Here is a 19,581-nt window from a genome sequence, read left to right on the forward strand (position 1 = left end):
AGCAGTATATTTATCTTAAGAGTTGAAAAATGAAGTTTTACAGACAATGTAAAACTACAATATAATTTATTGTTGTTCCTATCGTAAACTCTTCCTGGTTTACTTCTTTTCATAGAATAGTTCATGATTGAAAAATAATTATTTTTTATTTTGGTAATCTGTTGAATTGTTTCATGTCATTCTTCTTATCTTCTTCTTATCTAATTGGTTTCATCCCTTTGGTAGATACCCTAAACACCCTCTATAGCTTACAGACACCCAAATTGATAAAAAGGAAAAAAACTAAATGAAGGCATCAAGACTAGATATCACTTTGTGACATAATATATATGTGGATTCTATGGCTTCTCTTTGCACCTGCACATTCATCAGCTCAGACCTACAAGGCTTATGGTTGAATTATATTATTATCTCATCTAATGCATTGATGACATGTCTATTGAGTTCACATTTACTAGTTAGCAGTAGACCACTATAATGTGATGTGAAAGAGACAAAAAAAAATGGGGTTTTCCATTTAACAAATTAATTTTATATTATTTCTAATATTGAAAATGTCCTCATCGTAAAGGTTGTCTTGTCCCCACACTCACTCTTGGAAAGGGTTACTTGCTATGACTACCCAATAGCTACATTCTCTAGTAATTTATTTAATGAAAATATACCAATACATTTTAGGGAAGAAATCCTATGATCATTTCTTATTCTTGTTCTTATAAGTAACAAAACACACATTGCTCAACTTGGGGGTGTAGTTGTGGCTTTTGCAACTCTTATGTGCATTTTTTCAGTAGATTCTAAAATGGGGATTATGTTTAAGAGGGCCCAAATGATATTAGTCTTGGGCTTATTAATTATGGTAGCAACATCACCCACAATAGTATCATTAGGCCATGACCACATAGATGCTCTATTAAAGTGCCCTATGTCCTTCGAAGGGTAGAGATCGAGGAAAAATCCTACAAATTAGCACATCAAATGGAGAAGGGACTTTGGTCTTAGGGATGGCTCTAAAAAAAATACAATTTTGTATTTTTTTATGTTTGATTATGTTGTGAGTTAAAACTTACATTCATATTTTACTAGTAAGTGAAAGTTTTTGATGTGCAGGTTGACTAGGTGGGAAGATACTATGATGCAAGGGACAATGTCAAGTATGCTTTTCCCATGGTTTTTACTACCACAATGTTGGCATGATGTGTCATAGAATTTGGTAAGTTCATGGGCTCTAAGCTCTAGAATGTGAAGTGTACCATTTCTTGTTCTATAAACTATCTTTTCAAAACCATTGCACACCTAGATACAATTTATATAAAGATTTTTTAATTTTGCAATGGTAATATGTATCTTGAGTTCTAGTTAGTGATTTGTAATGTTAAAGAGAGAAATTTTAGTGTTTTTTTGTATGTTAAAGCAGGTGGGTAATCCCATTCCAAATTGTAATTTCTGGGAGAGATCAGAGGATATGTACACTACAAAAATAGTCTATAAAATCAGCAAAGGAAGGCCTGGCTCAAATATTGCTGCTAAAAATATAGCTACCTTGGCAACACCATATATTCCATTTAAGTCATTGTATTAAGAATACTCTCAGTGCCTTCTTAGCATTGTACATCATGTAAGTTAGCTAGCATACTAATTATGAACTCTCATGCCTGAACTAGTTTGACAATTATATTGAAGTTTTAGTTTCAGCAGTACTTAAAACTATTGGACAAAAGTTTCTATTAACTATTCATGGGTTAAAATTTTTGAAATAAAATCTTGGACCCAAAGAGTATGAATAATTAATGTCTAATAAGGGAATTTTAATATAATTCACTTTATTATATGTAGATATTCTTATTTTTCTATACCATCAGTCTGATCAATGACCAATAAAGAGCTTCATGCATACACTAAAAATGAGAGCTTGTTGGTTTTACTTCGAGGTAAAATTTGGAAATAAATGATGATTTAGATTTGACAATTGGAAATATTACTATTAGAAATGTTACTTTTTTGGTTACCCAATTAAAAACCATCTCAAGGGACCCATTATTTAGTAGAATAATGAATTAGGATTGTATGCATTCAAATAAAAACAAGTAAAATGAAAATATATTATCTATTTAGTAGTATTTCCAATTTGCAAACAAACATAAGGGGGTATATAGTGACAACCTCAAAGTAGGAGTGTGTCCTTTATACTGTGACTTGGATGGATACTATGTTCTTACATGGCTCTTTATCTATTAGAATATTTTTTAATGCTTCATACTATGTTGTTAAAAAAATTTGAATGATATTTTAATTGTATTTGTAGGATGAATTATTATGGGGTGTAGCATGGCCTCACAGAGCAACCAAAGATCACACTTACCTCAGCTACATTCAAATGAATAGAGAGACTCTAGGAGTTATTTAAAATATCAACAAGTTTGGATGGGAAAACAAACATGTAGGGATAAAAGTTCTTGTATTTAAGATGATTTTATTTCCTCCCCAAATCCTCATATTAGTTTGTATTCTATATAAAGCAATCACTTACTTTTCCATTCCAACATATTTGTTACTTTAAATAGTCTTGGATCTGACTACATGAACTTTGTTAAATTAATGTGTAAGCTCAAATTTCATGATCTGTTATCAAGATTTTTCTTTTTTTTTTTAAATTTACTTTTTATTGTTGTGATAACAGATCATAGAATGTGACTAAAAGAAGTGATAAAAAAGTTAATACAATTAAATCTAAAATCGTTTTGAACAATTATCATAAACTATGGAAATTGATTGTAGAAAACCCCTTTTAAGTACGTTTCTATAATATTGGGAAAATTTTTGACTACCTATTTGTCTGTTTCAAAATGTACAAGATTTCTTATTAGGGAAGGTGAACTTCCTTCAAACCTACAAGGGACATGCTAACAACTTCATCAGCTCTCTATTTCCTAAAACACCCTACACACATGTTGCACATACACCAATTATATTTATTTTACTAAGATGCCCCACAATCTAATCACAATAGAGAAGAATTGAGGGTTGTTAATTTGTATGTGGGTGTACAAGAAAGGAGGGAGAAACATACAACATGTAACATCCATATTCTTTTAGCTTGACCAAGTTATTTGTGCCATTCTAATCAAGTAGTGCACTGTAGAAACATTTTTGCCACTACTGCCAAGTTGGAAGGAGTAGCCTAGAGATAGAAACCTACTATTCTTCACTAACATCAGTAACACCATGGTCATCACTATAGTAAGTAGTACTAAATATTGTTTCTACATGAACCAATATCATAAGAAGTACTAAATATGATTTGGAAGAGCCATTAGATCAAATTGTGTGTAGTGTTCCTGTCAACACTTATAATCATACTCTACATACAATCATCCCAATAATTGAGTAGATATAGCACTCCATGAATTGGATGATGGATTTTGGAATGTGATCAAACCATTGATACAAAAACTACCACACAAGGTATTTTAGTCAAATTTCTTTTGTTACCTATTCTTTTTTGGTAATTTGATTGCATTAAATATGGGTCTCCTTGGCTAAAATTTGTTTCACTTGAAGTTTCTTTGACCATTTCTATTGTGAAAGCTTAAATTTGATGTTGAGAAGGGTTTTCCCCCTAAAAAGGAAACAATATCCAAAGCAGGGATGTCAGAATTGCAAAAATAGTTTTACCGAGCCATTCTTCAAAAGGACTTGGAGATTGTCAATATTGGAGGAAAGTGTAAGTGCCTATTGAATATAGCTATGAAATTGAGAAAATTTTGTAATCATTCATATTGTTTCCAAGGTGCTAAGCTAGGACCACCCCATACATCTAGAGACTATTTAGTCACAAATGCAAGTAAGTATTGGTTTGGCATATCATTGTGGGTTCTATTTGACACTATCTTGGATTTTGCCACACTTCTAGGTTTAATATGTTACATTTGCTAATTATATCATCTTGGATTTTTTGATCGACCAAGCAAAATGGTTCTTTTAGAAAAGCTTCTTCCAAAGTTGAAGGATCTTGATTCTCGAGTTCTCATTTTTTCTCAGGTAAGTTGTAGTTTAATGAAATTGTTTTAGAGTTGTATTCTTTACCATGCAAGAGCTTGCTCAAATATTTCTTGTTTTCTATAGATTATTATAATAATAGATAAGTCATCTTAATGTAGGTACACTCGGATACCACTGACAAAGGGCCACACCACCCTTACCAACTCATGACAAAGAATGCAACAAGATGAAGACAATTTTATTATACCTGAAAATTCAATAGCAATTACAATAACATTTTTCCAAGATCTCTCAAGATCCAATCCAAACCCAAGCTAGTCCAGATCCACGCTCTAGTAGAAACCTCTAAGATCTCAACTTGTGCTCGCAAGCCACCAAGCAACCTTCTTGTTTCTAAACCACAGTCACTAGCTCTTCTCACAAACCTAATCCAAGATCCAAGTGTAAACTGCCTCACATTCGGCGCTCTGTCTACACACTCACAAGTCTATCACAATCCTGTTGTAAACTGCCTCACATTTGGCGCTCTGTCCACAGACTCAGGAAAACTCACTCTTCACTTTCTCCTTCCTTTCACACCTTGAAGCCTTCCAAGCTTTCCAAGCTTCACCTTCCACAACATTCACCTTTCCAAGCTTTCCTTCCAAAGCTTCTACTTCCCAAACTACTCCTTCTTAAGCTTCTCCTTGAGCTTCTACTCCTCAAGCTTCTCCAAGCTTCTACTCCTCAAGCTTCCCCTTGAGCTTGATTTAGAAATGCTCATATGCCTTGCTTAAATAGGCACTTACCACCCCATGCATGACTTATCCACAACCTTCTACAACTTCCAAAACTTTTTGCAATATTCATAACTTTCTAGAATTCTACCCACTCACCTCAATAAATGGAATGACAACCATTTATTTTTTTATTTTTTTCTATTATGCCACCTATACACCTCAAAAATAGAAATCACCTTTTCCTTTCTTTTCTCCTTTTTCCCTTTTTTTATTTTTTTATTATTTCTCCTCTAATTTTCGTCACTTTATCTCTCCTCCACAAACTTTTTTTTTTTTTTTTTTCTTTTTTTTTTTTCTTTTTTTTTTCCCATGCAAGATGCTCCTGCATCACATCTATTATTAGTTAATGGTTATCTTGTAAATATCTTAAGCTTTAGTTTGCATTAATTTTTTTCTTTCTCTAGAATAGAATGTTTCTATTTTTTATGATTGTTCCCTAAGGAAACATTGTCTCATTCTTTTGTATAAATTGACCTTTTGGTCTTTGTTAATAACAAGCAAGTATTTACCAATTACCTCATAATATAGATGACCAAGCTATTGGACATTCTGGAGGATTATTTTATGTATCAAGGATATCCATATTACTGAATTGATGGAAATACAAATGGTGAGAAGTGTGATGCTTCAATAGATTCTTTCAACCAAGAGGGTAGTGACAAATTTATTTTCTTGCTTTCTACTAGAGCAAGAGGTCTGGAATTAACCTTGCCACTGCAGATGTTGTCATTTTGTATAATAGTGACTAGTATGCACCTGTTATATGAGGAATATTATATTAGGTGTCAACATTGCTACCAGAGTATTTGGAATCTAAAATTTTTAGGGTTACAAGAATCCTCAAGTAGATTTACAAGTGCAAGATCATGCACATAGGATTGGCTAGAAGAAAGAAGTTCAAGTCTTCCAATTTTTTATAGAGGTTTACCTTTTTACTTGAGATGAACAAAATATTTCCAAGTTTTTTTGTCTTTTTTTAAGATTTACTCTTGTTTATAGTTGTAGTATACTATAGAGGAGAAGGTGATAGAGAGAGCTTATAAGAAAATTGCACTAGATGCTTTGGTCATACAACAACGATGTTTGGCAGAGCAAAAAGGTAATATATCATTTAGAATTTTGGGTTAATGGTAGTGATAACATTCTAGTTCATTTTGTTTTTATGAATCAAGGTATAGCCCTGCTGCTTATTAAAGTTAATGCCCAACTTTAACCTATTTCCTTTTTAAAGGATTGTTAATCAGTTATTGACAATTTTTGGCCTTCTTAAATTATCCAAGCAAACATTTATGAAAATATGTTGGTACTAGGAAAAATTGATGTGTGTGCCACTAGTTATGAGATGACAATTAAATAAAAAGCAACACTTCAACAATTTAGTTAGCAATACAATATTATTGATGAGGCACATCAAATTAAGAATGAAAATTCACTTATTGCAAAATCAATGAGAATATATAGCACCAATTACAAACTTCTTATAACTGGGACACCTCTTCAAGTATAATGCATCTCTAATCTTTCTGAGGCTTATATTATGTTCCTATGATATTTTATGTTGACATAACTTGACTTTGTAGATGTTGGTCCAATAATAATGAGTCTTATAGCTAGTACAAGCAGCCTTGTTATGTGTTAACTATTATTTAAATGGTCTATTGGTTTGTGCTTGTAGAATAATATCCATGAATTTTGGTCATTGCTGAATTTCTTAATCCCATAAATTTTTAGCTCTGTTGAGATTTTTGATGAATGGTTCCAAACATCTGGTGAAAATGATAAACAAGAAGTTGTCCAATAGCTTAACAAGGTACATTAGTCAAATTTCTTTTGTTGTCTACTCTTTTTTGGTAGTTTGTATGCATTAAACATGGGTCTCCTTGGAAAAAATTTGTTTCACATGAAGGTTCTTCAACTGTTTCTATCATGAAGGCTTAAATATAATGTTGAGAAGGCTTCACCTCCTAAAAAGGAAACAATATTAAAAGTAGGGATGTCAAATTTGCAAAAATAGTTTTATTGAGCCCTTCTTCAAAAGGACTTGGAGATTGTCAATGTTGGAGGAGAGCATAAGAACCTACTAAATATAGCCATATAATTGATAAAATGTTATAACCATCCATATCTTTTCCAATGTGCTAAGATAGGACCACCTTATACCAATGGTGTCTCCCTTGTAAAGGCAAGACATGCAAGCTAGTAGGAGAGAGACCCATAAATTGAACTCCTACTTAAGTATAAAAAATCAAACATAGAAAGAGCATCCTTAGTGGTGTTGATGATCATGACTTTAGTTTTATCTAGGTTGGTCATAGGCTAGTAAAGATTATGAAACTCAAAAAGTGCATCAAATTGTCTCTGCAAACAATCAATAGAATTAGATAGGAGGAATACATTATCCATAAAGAGTAAATAAAAATCACAAAATGATAAAGAAGCCAACCATCATCTATAGGGGTACCTTGTCTAAGAAAATTCTCATAATCATCAATATAGGTACCAAAGAGTGTTGGTGGGAGAGGGAAACCCTACTTAAATTCAATTTAGTCTAGACAAACTCAAAGAGGTAATAATGATTAAGGAAATGCCATATAACTTCCTTTTAGAGCTGAATGTTGGTGGTAATAAGAGTATCAGAAAAACCTACATTTCATAGTTGTTGGGACAGAAGATATCATGGGATTAAGTAAATGGCTTTCTTTAATTCCATAAAGCAATATGAGACTTAATAGGATCAATGAGACTTCTCAATGAAAGCAAACCTAACAATGTAAGATATTGGCCATATTGGATAGATCTGATTATTTGTACACAATTACCAAAAGATATGTTGAAATACATTGAATAAAATACCTCATTCCTCAAGAAAAAGATATGTTTCCCCTCCAAGAAGAGGATCCCAACTCTTGGGCAATCATGTGATTGTCTTCCAATGATATTTCTTTGATCATGTCCAAATCATGGCCATCACCTTTTAGGTTAGCCAGATTAAGATCTATTAGCCTTTAAACTATCAACTTGATTGGATGTTGCCTTGTTTCCCCCATTTCAAGAAATATAGGTCAATAACCTTTTTGGGTGCTTTATTGAGAATTAAATGAAATAACTAATAATTTATTATGTATTTTTTAAAGGGCACTAGCTCAATGGAAGAGCACCTACTCTAAAAGAAGGAGGATGGTGGTTCAATTCCATCATGCTCTACTATTACCAAATACACTACCAAATATGTGATTGAATATGCTATTGAATATGCTACTAAATATGTGATGACATATAATATTAAATATGCTACTAAATACACTACCCAATATGTGACTAAATATGCTATTGAAAATGCTACTAAATATGTGATCAAATATACTATAAAAATACTACTAAATATATTACCAAATATGTGAGTAAATATACTAAACATGTGATTAAATATGCTACTAAATGTACCACTAAATATGTGACTAAATTGATGATCAAAATCAAGAATCAAATAAGTGACTAAAATTGTTTAGTAGTATATATAGTAGCACTATAAATGACTTGATATTAGCTAATATTAGTCACATGATTGATTTTAGTCACATATGTACAAATTTTAGTGTTTTTTTGGTCACAAATTGCTATTTTTGTACTAGTGAAAATAGTGAGTCGAATGATAGTAATGGCCAAGCAAGATGACAATAAGCTAAAGAAGCAAGTGAATGTAGTATAGGCTAAGTGAGCTAGTGAAAGCCAAGAAAGAAAAAACATTAGAGATCAACTTACACATTGATGACCAAGTTGAAGAACATAGTGATGACCAATTGTTAGCAAATTAGTAGTATTCGAAAGAGTCAAAATTTGAGGCCAACATAGTTGAATTTTTGGACCAATAAGAATGTGTAATTGATAGTAATTTATGACCTCATATATTTAATGCAAAAATTAATTTTTTAAAGTTATCAAAGGAAATTATTTAATGGGAGGTTTACAAAAATTTCAAGGAAGAAGAAGGAGAAAATGATGGATAGATTTGATGAATCTAATAAAACCCTAAGATGTGTGGTTATCTTTAAGAGACAAAAGATCAAAAATATATATTTAAGGAGATATTTGATTTTTTATGTTGGTTATTGGTTGTTGGACTAGTGAATTTATGAAGAACAAGAGGAGAATGGAATTGTAGAGGAGTTGTTGGTAAAGAGTGTCATTGCCTAGCTTAGAGTTGCTGAGTAGATTAGATATGGAGAATGTAATGAAGTATAGTCAATGAACCAAGAATGAGCTAAATTGAGATCTAAACAAGAAAAGTGAGTTGTTTTTCTATCAGATCAAACCTACTTGTTACTTTTTGACCATTGTGGCAATAAAATCTTTTAATCAAGGTTGACATAATAATCATATTATATAAATTTTTAATCAAGGTGACATTCTAATGGGATGTTCTAAAGTCCTCTAACTAGGCCACTACTAATAAGGTCACACCAAAAGTTCATTATGTAACCATTAATAGGGTTGACTCTTAACTAAGCTCACTTCAAAAGAGTGAAAAGGTGGTAGCATGTTTCTTGGTGGTTTTTCCAAAATTGGGTTTCCATGTTAAATCCTTGTCTCATACATGTTTGAGTGGTATTTTCATGTTTTATAATGTTTAATTTTATATATGTTTATATTATTCAACATACACTAAATAGAGAGTTTTGATTGGATTAAACCTCAAACATAAATAATAGTTACATGAAAATATAACTAATATCATAAAATAATAGATCACATATAAGAGAACACAAGACACCAAGATTTAATGTGGTTCACCCAATCTCTAGGCTACATCCACCAATAGCAATTCCAATATTATTATCATCAAATAATTGTATATGAGAAATGTTAGTGTGCTAATAGAAACCAAATTTAAATAAAGCTTCTACAAACTAAATAAAATTCATAAACTTCAAGATAGACTAAGATGAGCTCTCAATTGAGAATAATGAGCCATTAATGGGCTCTCTCAATGAGAAGCTCTCTTGTTGAGTAGCTTTGTCTAAATAGGTAGGATGTATGCTCAAGCTTTATGCTTCAATTAGGGCTTTAAATAGAGTTGGAATTTGGGTGTGAGTGTATGGTTTTGATGTAAAATGGCTTCTTAAAATGGCATTATCACTTTACTTCATGGATTGTGTTATTCTACAAACGGGAAGGATCCAATTTATAGGCAAGAGGCTTGAGGGTTTGAGGGCTAAGATGCAAGGATGGGAAAAAGCTCATGGACAACTCAGATTGCATGAGAGGAGAGCACATGGATTGTGCTTCCTTACAGCCAATCAGGGAGTGACACATGTCACAGGGTGAGAGGATGGAGGAAAGGGGAAAGATGAGTCAAAAAAGGAGGCTCAAGGGATAAAATCTTCATAAAGACCCTCATAATGGCTTGTAAGAGCAATAAAAGGGCTTGGAAGAGTCATTTATGGCCTAGTGGGCTTCATAAAGTTTTATGTTTGGAATATTTTGAAGGAGATGAGAGGAATTTAGACTTCGGCTTGATTAGGAAAGTTTTAAGCTTGCTTAGGATTGTGCAAATGATTAGAGGATGGTTTAGGATTAGCTTAGGGATACACAAGTGGATGGCATTTAATGAGGGTGGGTGAAGGAGGATATATTTGTTAACTTTGGCTTGGGTTAGTAAGTCTTAACCCATTTTTAGGGAATGTGACAAGGTTAGGAGGGGATTAGGATTAGGTTTAAAGACATCTTCTAGAAGAGTCTAGACTTTGGATGAGGATAAAGACTTTCTAGAATAGTCTAGAACTTCCTAGGATGAGGATAAATTAGATATTTAGAAAATAAATAAAGTTTTATTTATTTCAAGGGTTTGGGTTGAGGAGATATTTATTAAAACTTTTTTAATAAACATGAGGATTAATATTTAATCTTAATTAAATATTTTGAGTTGGGATTAGGGGTAGGAAATGATGGGATTAGCCTTTATTCAAAATTAAAGAAGGATTAGAAGATTTTGGAAGAGGTTAGTGGTCTTAAGGAAATTAGCCAAGTTTTGGGAAAAAAATAAATTTTTTATTTATTTTGGATTTTTTGGTCAATTTATTAATTAAATAATTAATAAATAAGGAAATAATATTTAAATAAGATTTAAACATTTTTGGGAGGGATTCCTTAATTAAATATTTTTAATTAAGATAAAGGGAGTTAATGGCATAAAAGTAAATAAATTAAATAATTAATTAATTAATTAATTAATGATAATGTCATCAAGAATTTTTTAGAAAATAAAAATACTTTTTTTCTAAAGGTTTTTAGGTGTCTACATTTTTCCCCTCTTTGATGTGATGTCACAAGTGGCATGGTATCAAAGATAAGAAAATAAGATGCCCAAGGCTAGAGCAGAAGAGGAGAGAATGGACTATGAGATGCCCCCTCAAGAAGGTGGCAAGGAGAGAAAGTGAGGCTCGATGGCTTCTTCAAACATACAAGAATCTCGGATGAGCAAGGAAACTCAGATTGGCAAAGAGAAGGGGCTGAATTAGCTCAAACTCTCACTATGAGAGAATGATAAAGGAGAATCAAATGCACAAGAGGAAGCAAGCTTAAGACTTTAGGGAAGGTGGAGGATGAAGGAGCAAAGCACTATAAAAAGGAATCCAGGATAGGGAGATGGATGAGGGGATTATAAAGCTAATGCAATAGGATTTCAAAGAGTCAAATTGGCAGAAGATGGGTTTCAGATATCCCTAGGACTAGGATTGTGGATCTCGAAAGATGAGGATTGGTGGATTGATTTGGATTGGTGGATCCCTAAAACTAGGATTGTGGATCCCTAAAGCTAAAGGTGAGGAGTGATTCAAAGAGATACTGATGCATAAGCTGGGGTAGGAGAGATAGATGTTGGGTATGGATGGGGGATAATGGAGATGAAGGAAAACCATTGAAGCTTTTTGAGCGAGGGGATACTTCAAAGAGAAGTACCACCATGTAGTTGAGCACTAGATTTGCTATAGGACTATTGGTTAATTGCCAAGGTTACCAAGAACATCAAGGCCTTTTCACCAACTATCCAGATGACTGATGGACTGACTCAAAACAAACACACAAGGATTTCCCGAGCGTCACACATGAATCTTGAAAGAATCAGAGTGGAACCGACACTGGGTAAACCACAAGCAGAAAAGAAAAACAAACAAAAGACTTGATCAAGATCATACGCCCAGATTGCCCCATTCGCAGTATACCATGATATGGAAGATCATGGAAACTTTGAGGAGGGAACAAAAAGATTGTTTGGAAAAGATACTTCAAGACCCAAAAGGGAAGATTCCAAATCAAAAGAAAGTGAAAATCCAAAAGAGAAACATTTGCCAACGAGATTGGTAGGATGAGGTACTAATGGACTAAGATCAGACATGAGGAAAGCTATATCCTACAAGGATCTATCAAAGAGCACCTAAGCTGGTGGATCTAGATGAGTGATGCATCTGGCAAGCTGAACTAAGAAGGATAACACTTTTGTGACATGAGATCTAGTTAAAGGATGCATTGGAATAGAAAACCAAGGGTTGTGCGATGTGTGCAAGATGCTGATCAAGGAGGAACTGACACAAAAGCTAGATAGATACAATGGTACTAAGCTAAAGAGGATGTACAAGCTGACGGACCAAGATATTTACAAGCAGGCTAATCAAGATATGGTACAAGCTAACAGACCAATGATAGGTATGATACAGATGGATAAAAAGCTCAGGATGAGAGGATAGCGAGATGGCTCAAGTTGGTGCAAGAGGCAGAAGCTAAGGATGAGGTGATAATGAAAGATATGGATTTGAAAAGATGCATCCAATGATGATGATGGGGACAATGCTAAGGTTGGTGGTAACTGAATGGATAGATGGCGCTAGAGTGAATGGCTAATGAGAGGATGCCATTGGATTTGTATGACGATAGCCTACAGCGAGATACTAATGACAAGGGAGGATGGACAAGACAAGATCTCCAAGGAATACAATGCCCCCAGTCAGAAGATGACATGTGGAAGGAGGTCTTACGATGGATGTGATAGGATTCAAGCTAGGATGGAAAAGTGGAAGGCGCTAGGGAGATGGATGATAGCTGGGATGATTGGCTGAAGCTACAAAAGATCAGTGGATGGTGTGAGATGGAAGCTGGAGGATGGAGGATAGGTGTATAGATTGGAAGATGGAGTTGGATGTCAAGATGTGACCGAAAGCATGAGGATGATAGGCTAAGCTAGGGATGGTTGGATTACGCATGATGCTTGTTTGCCAAGTTTTCATCATGGTACTTTTCCAAGGCGCTTGAATTGCCAAGTTTTCACCAGTGGACGCTTTATTTTTCTTTATTATTATTTTTTTGACTTTTTGACTTTTTGACTTTAGACTTAGCTGGAATGATTTTGGCTTTCTTCAGTTGTTTTTGGCTTTTTTGGTATTTTTCACTGGTTGTTGGAATGTTTAATTTTGTTGCTAGCTATTGGTACATCGGATGTGTGATTTATGCAATAGATTGGATTAGATGGGATTGATGGTAGGAGATGGAGGGATGAAAACGTTGGAAAGGAGCATGAGATGGGGATGCTTGCAAGAGCAACATTGGCACATGTTGGGACGGGTGTGAAAAGAGCATATGGGGGATAGATGGTAGATGTGAGGGTGATGGAGGATTTTTGGAAGCATGCTTGGGGATATAGGCACCCAAGATGGATTTAGGAGATGGGGGACATGAGTCACTAGATGGAGGATTAGCAATGGTGGATGCCATTATGCATTGGGTTTCAACTTTTTTCTTTGGGATCCACATGGTTTTGGATTTTCTTTTCATAGGCGTTTGCATTATTTTGCATTCTTTGATTGGATTTTTCCTATTTGGAGTATGTCTTTTAGAATAGACATATGATTGCCTAGGATGTGGATTTTTAGCTTTATGCATTTTGAAGTTGGCATTTACATTGTTGTGGTAAGCTTTGGGAAGATGGTTAGGAGAAGCTTTGTGAGATGGAGAGGATATGGGAGAGCGTGTAGGGGGATGATGATGGATGATGTGCCTCAATATGTGCCTTTGCTGATCTTGCATAGGAATGGAGGGAATAGGATTTGAATGATGGCTGATAGGAGGATAGAGGATGGCAGATTTTGGGACATAGGGACCGAAAATGGATTTAGCAGATGAAGGGGGGATATGCTAGGTTGTTTTAGTTTGCAAAGATGGTGGAGGGGGGATGACATAAGATTTCTTAAAGGAGTGATGGGAGGATGGCATAGGGGGTTTGGAGATAGGCTTGGTTTGGGGGTGTGGTGTACCAACACCTTTAGATGGTGAGCCTTTGGATACATATCCAAGACCATGAAATCCTAGATTTTTTTGTGTAATAATAGGCTTTCTAATTCCTTGCTCTTGTGGTCCTAAACCTTGACTTTGATAATGCCATCGATTGAGCATTTGAACTAGCTGAGGATACTTTTTGCTTGCAAAAAATGGTGGAAGTGCTTTATCAGATGTACTGCAATAGGGAGATACTATTCTTAATTCTTCTGCTGAGAGGAGGCCACTATGGATGAATGTAAGTGAACCAATAGGGTATATCATAGATGGTGAAATAGCTTGGATAGGTGGTAAGATGGAAGCATGGAGTGGAGGAGATGGTAGGATAGGATCTTGATTTAGCTGATGGGATGAAAAGATATCCTACAGTAGAGGAGGTATGGCTTGAGGTTTTGGAGATGGAGGGGATAGTGATTGCACTTGGATGGAAGACATGGTATGATGATATCTTCATTTATGCTTTGTGGGATTTCAACATGCTTTTGAGTAGGATCTTGATAGGATTGGTTTGGAGTGGATGGTGCGATAGGAGGTGAAGGGATGGACTCTTCAAAGACAACGAATGGATAGATGGGATATTTAGTAGTGGAGATGGGTGAGTAGAAGATGGATGCATAAGGGTCATTATGGGAGATTTGGGAAATGCTTGGAGGTGATGTGGATAGGATTTAGAGGGTTTTAACAGATGGTGGGATTTTGATGCTTGCAGGAAGTGGAAGAATTTTAAGCAATTTGATGGATGGTATGGGGATGATAGCTATGGGAGATGGAGGTGATATTATAGATAGGGAAGCTTCATTACTGACTACTTCACATGGTTGGATTAGATGACATGGCTTATCGACTGTTGGAGGTGGCTTTTCTTGTATTTCCTCTAGGAGATTCCTGGAAGACTCATCTGTCAGAGGTGGAGGTGGTGGATTGATAGGAATAGCTGGTGTGATGGGGGTGGAAGATTGGAAGCTTGGTTGATTGGGTGATGGAGGAGAAGCTAGGATATCATATGGCATGACTAGATAGTTTGGAAGAATGCATGGATTTTGTGGGATGCTTAGGGGAATGTTTCTAAGGCTTTCAATATACCCATCATAGTCAACAAGATTTTCATCATCATTGGAATAGGAGGTGGCGGGAGTAAGGACAATACGACTGAACACATCATGATAGGTTTGGGATTTCATGTTTTGATGATGAGTCGGATGGCAATGGGGTCTTGCATATGGATGAACACAGAAGCTCATGGTTGGATTTGGATTAAGCACAAATTTTGGATTGGCTGATGAAGGATTTCCTAGGGAGAGTCAAAGCTATATGACAGACCTAAGTAGAATTGGCTGGAGATATTCAGCTTTCCTGTGGATGGAAGACTTCAAGGGCATGCTATCAAAAAGTGAGAGTTTTGCTTTCCTATGCACTGGATTAGTGGAGATTGTGTCAACTTAAGGATAGACTAATGATCCTATGGGCATGACAAGAGATTGACCACTTATGGATCCCAACCTTTAGCTCAAGGTGATGAGGGATAACAAGTGACAAAGCTAGATTACCCTAGACAAAGCTTTGTCAAAGGGATAACCTTGGTGAGGCTGGTGGATTGGTCGGATTAATTGAATAGAAAATTCTAGCAAAATGACAACAACTCTCTAAAGGCTTGGGTGTGATTTTGGATTGGGTTGCTAGCTAGCTAGGGGGGATGATTTGGAGAGACTTTGGATTTGAGATTGTTCTAAAGCAAGGAACTAGATAGATTCGGTTGCAGCGAGGAAGCATGGATAATTTTCTAATGAGGCAGTGACTACGCTAAGTGTGCCTTGAGCTAGGAGATTTTTTATTTTTTGGGATTTTGACCAAAGTTGGCAAACATTCATTCAAAAGCTATGAACAAACAAGTAGACAAAATTTTAGAGCAAGCACATCAAACACACCAACATCCTAAGAAGCTTTCTACAAGGATGAAATTTGTTATAGCTAGGGAGTCCTTGATATACACAAGGTATGTGAGGCCCAAATCCATAAATAAAACCAAAAAGATGTCACACAGCTGAGAGGAGCAGTAACCCACTTCTCCTCTTTCACTTCTCAAGGGTATAAAGTTCCATGAGGCTTAGCTCGAGTGACAAAATCTTGATTCCAAGAGAGGTGTCTTTGGATTCACCTCCCAATTTTTATACTCCGTCGGAACACTAGAGTTGAGGTCATCCCAAGGGGTGATGAAATCCCTAAGCAGGCCTCCTAAAAAGTGTAAAACAAGACCACATACATGATCTTGGGCTTTAAAAGATGTGTTTATTCCAATTGATGATTTAGATTTTGTAAGCTATGATTGAAGACACTTGTGATTATGGCATACAATGTTCATTCCAATTTGACAGCATCATCAGCATAATGAAAGTCGAGAGATCGTCAACATAAGAAATGTGAGCGTCATTGAAACTGTGTCCAAACCATGCAATGTTCATTGATTGTTAGGCATTCAAGATTGAGTGTGAGTTTGTTTTAAGCCCAAAACAAAGATGTGTGAAACTCGATTGCCAAGCGTGCACCTGAAGGCCCTCCACGTCAAGATTTGTCCAATTTTTATGCCCAAATGAAGTGTGAGCAAGATTAATGCGCATTCAAAGAATTTTCTAACTTAGAAAAATCACTAAAGACCCAAGTGAGTGGAGTTTGATCTTTGTGGAGCACTTAACACCCTCTTAGGTAGACCCATCCCCATAGATGGTGCTGAGATTGCAACCAATGGTTAAATTGATGGGTGACTAGAGAAGGTGAGTCCAACTACAAACTTACTCAAAGCATCTTTATTAGTTTTTATAACTTAGAAGATTTCAAAAATGTGGATTCTTTTTATCCCCCAAAAGATGATTATTTGATCTATGGCATTCAAGATTGGATTTTTTGTTTTAATCATGCATTCATAAAAAAAAAAAACTTGATTTTAATCCATGGCACTCAAGAGTAATTTTAGCGACATGCATTCAAAGACAAGTGATTAAACATTCAAGTTTTTTCCTTTGAGCATTCAAGATTGAGATTTTGTGTGTTGTTTTAAGAACTTTGAAGTGCTTTTTTTTAACCTTAGATCATTCAAGATTGTTTTGGACTCAAAAGTGAAAATGACTCTTTGGACTTTGGTTTTCATTCAAGATTTTGTGTTCTAGTTTGCATATTTTAAGCCCAAAAATGATATTCCTAGATTGTTTTGATGCATGAAAAACCTAAGAAACATTCAAGATTTTGCAACAAGACATTTGTTTGAAACAAATAACAAAGCTTTTAGGAAAATTTTTGGCAACCATTTAGGACTCTTAGTTTTCATGAGATTTTTAAAAGAAATTTAAAATATTTGCAAATGAGGTTCATTTTATGCTTGATTGATGCTTTGAGTTTGATTTAGCTTTTAGTGTGCACTTAGTGTTGATTTTGAACCTTTTCAAATGGAAACTTGAAGTTCTTTTTAAATTCCCAAAAATGAAGTGTTCCTAACTTTGCATGAATGCATCTAAAATCTTGATGTTGCAAAGATGCAAATGATTGGATTGGTTTAGTTTCACTTGTTAAAAGATTTTTTCTTTTTTGCAAATTTTTAATTTTTTAATGGATTTAAGTATGATTTGGGGGTTCATTTTAAGCACTAAAAAGAAGTGTGTATGATTTTGCTTCCTTAAAAAAAAATGGCCAAGATCTTCCACAAGAAGAAGAAGAAGTAGATGGAATAAGAAGAATATAGACAAGAAGAGGAAGAAGAATTCCAAGTGCTTTGTCCACCTATAAGCTTGAAAAATCTGCAAATACTATGAGATAGACTATGAGTTCCTTTGTATTCTTCATGCTCATGTGGACCTACAAAACCAATTTATACAATCCTACCAATCACAAAAATAAGCAAAATTAGCCAAAATTAGCAAATGACATACAAAACTTGACTACAAAAAGCTAATGAAGATGACCCATGCAGGGTCCCATCGGCCATGCCAAAATGTATATGAGCAATGTTAGTATGCTAATAGAAACTAAATTTAAATAAAGCTTTTACAAACTAAACAAAATTCATAAACTTCAAGATAGACTAAGATGAGCTCTCAATTGAGAATAATGAGCCATTAATGGGCTCTCTCAATGAGAAGCTCTCTTGTTGAGTAGCTTTGTCTAAATAGATAGGATGTATGCTCAAGCTTTATGCTTCAAAAAGGGCTTCAAATGGAGTTGGAATTTGGGTGTGAGTGTATGGTTTTGATGTAAAATGGCTTCTTAAAATGGCATTATGACTTTACTTCATGGATTGTGTTATTTTGCAAAGGGGAAGGATCCAATTTATAGGCAAGAGGCTTGAGGGTTTGAGGGCTAAGATGCAATGATGGGGAAAAGCTCATGGAGGGCTCAGATTGCATAAGAGGAGAGCACATGGATTGTGCTTCCTTATAGCCAATCAAGGAGTGACACATGTCACAGGGTGAGAGGATGGAGGAAAGGGGAAGGATGAGTCAACAAAGGAGGCTCAAGGGATAAAATCTTCATAAAGACCCTCATAATGGCTTGTAAGAGCAATAAAAGGGCTTGGAAGAGTCATTTATGGCCTAGTGGGCTTCATAAAGTTTTATGGTTGGGATATTTTGAAGGACATGAGAGGAATTTTGACTTGGGCTTGATTAGGAAGGTTTTAAGCTTTCTTAGGATTGTGCAAATGATTAGAGGATGGATTAGGATGGTTTAGGATTAGCTTATGGATAGGCAAGTGGATGGCATTTAATGAGGGTGGGTGAAGGAGGAGATATTTGTTAACTTAGGCTTGGGTTAGTAAGTCTTAACCCATTTTTAGGGAATGTGACAAGGTTAGGAGAGGATTAGGATTAGGTTTAAAGACATCTTCTAGAAGAGTCTAGACTTTGGATGAGGATAAAGACTTTCTAGAATAGTCTAGAACTTCCTAGGATTAGGATGAAGACTTTCTAGAAGAGTCTAGAACTTCTTAGGATGAGGATAAATCAGATTTTAAGAAATAAATAAAGTTTTATTTATTTCAAGGGTTTGGGTTGAGGAGATATTTATTAAAACTTTTTTAATAAACATGAGGATTAATATTTAATCTTAATTAAATATTTTGAATTGGGATTAGGGGTAGGAAATGATGGGATTAGCCTTTTATCAAAATTAAAGAAGGATTAGAAGATTTTGTAAGAGGTTAGTGGTCTTAAGGAAATTGGCCAAGTTTTGGGCAAAAAATAAATTTTTTATTTATTTTGAGTTTTTTGGTCAATTTATTAATTAAATAATTAATAAATAAGGAAATAATGTTTAAATAAGATTTAAACATTTTTGGGAGGGATTCCTTAATTAAATATTATTAATTAAGATAAAAGGATTTAATGGCATAAAAATTAATTAATTAATAAATGATGATGTCATCAAGAATTTTTCAAAAAATAAAAATACTTTATGTTCTAAAGATTTTTAGATGTCTACAATATTTACAACC

The 19,581-nt window shown here is 34.7% G+C and overlaps 1 pseudogene; it reads left to right on the forward strand.

Moving 5' to 3' along the window:
- Positions 1 to 802: 802 nt before the first annotated feature.
- On the forward strand, positions 803 to 3,185 carry LOC149539397 (endoglucanase 8-like; annotated as a pseudogene).
- Positions 3,186 to 19,581: the final 16,396 nt, after the last annotated feature.

This window comes from Cupressus sempervirens, chromosome 9, assembly GCF_028749045.1.
Source record: "Cupressus sempervirens isolate cs-2001-9-10 chromosome 9, ASM2874904v1, whole genome shotgun sequence".
Classification (NCBI taxonomy): domain Eukaryota; kingdom Viridiplantae; phylum Streptophyta; class Pinopsida; order Cupressales; family Cupressaceae; genus Cupressus; species Cupressus sempervirens.